Below are 4518 nucleotides of genomic sequence, written 5' to 3' on the forward strand. Positions count from 1 at the left end.
TCCGCTTTGCACACAGCTCCAATTGCTGCGACCTAACCAATGATCTTCCAAAACGAAAAGACGACGTGTGTCGCATCTTGACCAATCAGAGAGGTGGTATACGTCCAGCCCAAAGAATGCCCAGAACTCGTTCTACGGGCAGGGATTCGGCCTATACCATAACAATTGTTAGGGGACAGCCCGTCCAATATCAACAGCGCCTGGCACACTCTTAACATGCTGAAATATTTATGAACATCAACATTAAATAAGTGCATTTCCTGGTACAATATTTTGTTATAACAAGTGCTCCGATGTATTGCCTAAAAATATCTCGATTCACCCCTCGATTAGGATGGAGGCTTCCACCACGTCTTTCCGGGTCCGATTTCGTTTGTCAATATAGACTTTACAGACAGAGAAAAAATACTAGTTCACCATGCTAGTGTTGATTAAGCGTGATCTTTCAGTAAAAAAAAGAATAAGTTCAACTTCTGAAATCGAGATGTATTCGTGATTACGAATTTTCCTTTGTATAGGATAAGTTGTATATTTTTTTTAGCCTGCTTTAAAAATGTAAGTCTCGGTGATTTCGGAAATATAACAGATATTTGTTTTTATACCTCTCAAGTTTTTTTCCACTCAAGTTTAAGTTTATTTGATTTAATTCTCGACTGAGGACAACACATATTTAAGGATTAAAATTACATTTGGATAGTCAAAGTAAAAAAAAAATCTTTATTTTGGCTATACAAGCCATAAAAGCACATAAAACAAAACAATACATTATAGTGAAATATAAGCACGTCATGTAAAAGACTATATATATATATTTTCCTCTGCTTGGTCACACCCATGGCAATCTAGAGTATGGGTGCCCTGCCACTTATTGGTAAATGATCGAAGCGGGTGCACCCCATGTCTACACTGGAGAAAGAGCTTCTTTGCTAGAAGTGGTTGAATATAATCTAGCGCCGGTTCTAGCCTATATTGCTGTTATACTTCCTAGAACCTAGAAGTAAGGCAATGAAACCCGTAAACTTTGGAGCCTGACTGTTTGCTGCTATCCCTGGCCCTTGAGCGCACAAAGCACTTTACCCCCAGCCCCTGGAGGGGTTTCAAAAGATCATCGGCGGTCCCGCAGCGCGGGAGACCATAAACTTTGGAGTCTGACTGTTTGCTGCTATCCCTGGTCCTCGAGTGCACAAAGTACTTTACCCCCAGCCCCTGGAGGGTGTGACGCTCTAGTGTTTCGCGGGTCTCGGCTGAGCCCCGGAAACACTCTCACAAAATGTATCACCTTCTGGCCAGGCGTGGCCAGAAGGCTATAAATAAATGGACGGAGGTTGCTCGTGGCTTCCGGTCCAACCCTGCAACCAAGCAAGTGTGTTGTCTATCATTGCATGTCTGTATAACTGCTTACCGGTAGGCCCCACGTGTAGTGACCTTCCACTCCCCTAGACTGGCGACGAAGGGCGGTGAAGGCGATCCGGCGATTGTGGTAGAACCCTGTCGGAGGAGTGGACGTTTCCCTGTTGGCGGTGACGGTGGTGCTCCGGCTCTGCATGTGAGCCGTGGAGGCGGAAGGACTGTCAGCGGGAGGAGCAGGTACCGCTGTAATATCACGCCAGCAAGCTGTGTGTGGAAAGCTGTGTGGAGACCGGTGACCGGTAGCGCCGTGCGGCGAGAGACGCGGCAGTCTTCAGCCGCGCAGCGCGAGGGCCCGGCCGGCGTTTGGAGTGGTGCGCGCATGCGCAGTGATCGTGAGGCCTGCACCAGCGCTGGAAGTCGCAAGAAGAAGCCCCGATCGTGTCGAGCAGGTGGCGTGCTCGTAGCAGGAAGGAAAGATTTCCTGCGGCGGCTGAGTGACGGCAAGCAGCGTGTGGCACAGACGACACAGGTGAGTGGGCGTCTGGAGATTAAATAAAGCATTGGCACCTGCAAAGAAAAAAAAAATTGTGTTTTCCCTTAATGAGGCTAACAGCATGATGAACGGATAAGGGACAAGTGGCATAGAGAACAGATAAGGAGGTGACTAGCAACGCCACAAGACAGTCGCGCATCACACACCAGGTGACCACAAGGTGTATCGGATGCATACCAGACAGCGGCAGGGATGTCAGTTGCTCAAGATGGCGCAGCGACAGGAGGGGCTCAACAGGCAGCAGCCCCGGAGCGGGGCAGGCAGGACTACAGGCTGTAGGTCCGGTAGCTCAACCATCACCACATTCCCAGATTAGCCCAATACCACCATTCAGTGCGCTGATTGATCCAGGCACAGCAGCGCCGAGATGGGCAGTGTGGCTGAGTAGGTTAAATAACTACTTCACAGCAACGAGGGAAAAGGACAATGAGGTGAAAAGATCCTTGCTGCTGCATTTTGGGGGTGATGAACTCTACAAATTATTCTCACACCTACCGAATACCGGAGCATCTACGGACTATAATGCTGCTGTTCAGGTGCTAAATGCACACTTTGACCCGCAATTGAACCCCCATTATGAAAGATTCAAGTTCAGACAATCTAGACAAAGGGAAGGGGAAACGATGGATGCCTTTCATGCACGGCTAAGAGAGCTAATAAGCACATGTCCGGACGATGATCAAACGAAGGAGGTAACAGCACAGTTGATTCAAGGATGCAAGAGTAAACACCTAAGGACGCTGATACTAAGACAGCCCCGCATAACGCTGGATGAGATATTAATGTTGGCTAGGTCTCATGAACTGTCGGATGCACGAGCCACGGCGATGGAGGCTGCCATAAACCCTTCAACAAGCACTGAAGTGACCGTGAAGACAGAAAGGGTGGATGCCGTGCGGAGTGGCAATCGAGGAGGAAGAGGAAGATGGCCGACCAGGACACAGCGACGTGCGCAATGTGGATCCTGCGGATATGAAGAGCACAACCAAGATGGCTGCCCTGCACGTGGCAAGACGTGCGACAAGTGCGGAGGTTTCAACCACTTTGCCAGCGTCTGCAGGGGTGGTGCAAGAGGAAATTTCAGAGGACAAGGAACCGCAAGGAAGAAAGCACAGTCCAAAGCAGTCAGACAACTTGCCCTTGAAGAGGTACGTGATGCACACCCGTCAAGTGGGAGTAGAACATCATCCCGTTACCCGCAGCGACTGGATGACTCGTCGACGGAGGATGAGGAAGAGTGCTATTATGTATCATTTGTGAGTGAGCTCAAAAGGAGGCGAAGGCCACAGCCAAAGTGCCAGATCCAAATCGATGGATCGACAGTCACAGGGGTTATAGACACTGGAGCCACGATCAATGTGATGGGCATTCAACATTACAAGGCGTTGCGGCCAAGACCGAAACTAGTTCCATCAAAAGCTCGGATTCTCACGTATGGCAGCAAGACGCCGCTACCCCTGCGAGGGAAGATGGTCGTACAAGTAAAAGCCGAAGACCAGGAGCTGACGACCACTTTTCATGTGATCGACAAGGAGGCAGACTTGTTGGTCGGCAGCCACACGGCTGAGGACCTTAAGCTGATTGCTTTCGCCAATGCTGTTAAAGCGCTACACACGGAAGAAATCCTTCAATTATTCCCGACATCGTTTCAAGGCCTAGGAACCATCAAGAGGCCACCAGTCAAACTACACATTGACAAGGCGATACAACCGATAGCGTTGAGGCATAGGAGAATTCCATTTCATCTGAGGTCAGCAGTGGAAAAAGAACTGCTAACGTTGGAAGAGCAGGGAGTGATAGAAAAAGTAACGGGACCAACACCATGGGTATCGCCGATGGTGATTGCAGAGAAACCCCGGCAGCGTGGCAAGATTCGAATATGCATCGACATGAGGATGCCCAATAAAGCGATCAAGAGGGAGAGGCATCTCACGCCCACGGTAGATGACATACTAACGGACCTCAACGGAGCGCAATGGTTCTCCAAATTAGACTTAAACGCCGGATACCATCAATTGAAGCTAGCGGAAGAGAGCCGCTATATCACGACGTTCTCGACGCACTTGGGATTGAAGAGGTATAAAAGACTAAATTTCGGCATAACTTCTGCAGCTGAAATTTTTCAGAACGCTATTAAAGAGATCCTGTCTGGGTTGAGTGGGGTATTGAATGTCAGTGATGACATACTCATCCACGCCAAAACTAGCGAAGAACATCATAGGAGGCTCAAAGCTACGCTCCGAAGACTAGCTGAGTTTGAAGTCACGCTGCACAAGGACAAGTGTCAGTTTTTCAAACAATCCATAGAATTTTTCGGATACGTCTTCGACTCGGAAGGAGTCAAAGTAGATCCTCGGAAATCAAACGCCATCAAGTGCGCTCCAGCCCCGACCACCGCGTCGGAAGTGAGGAGCTTCATGGGTATGGCGCAATACTGTGCCCGGTTCATCCCGCAGCTTGCCACCATAGCCGAACCCCTGCAGAATCTGACAAAAAAGGAAACTCCCTGGAGATGGTCTCAACCAGAAGCCGAGGCGTTTAACAAAGTGAAGGCAGCGTTGGACAGCACCACGATGGCATACTTTGATACGGCAAGACAGACAGAAATATTGGTG

The sequence above is a fragment of the Lissotriton helveticus genome, chromosome 9, assembly GCF_964261635.1.
Source record: "Lissotriton helveticus chromosome 9, aLisHel1.1, whole genome shotgun sequence".
Lineage (NCBI taxonomy): Eukaryota > Metazoa > Chordata > Amphibia > Caudata > Salamandridae > Lissotriton > Lissotriton helveticus.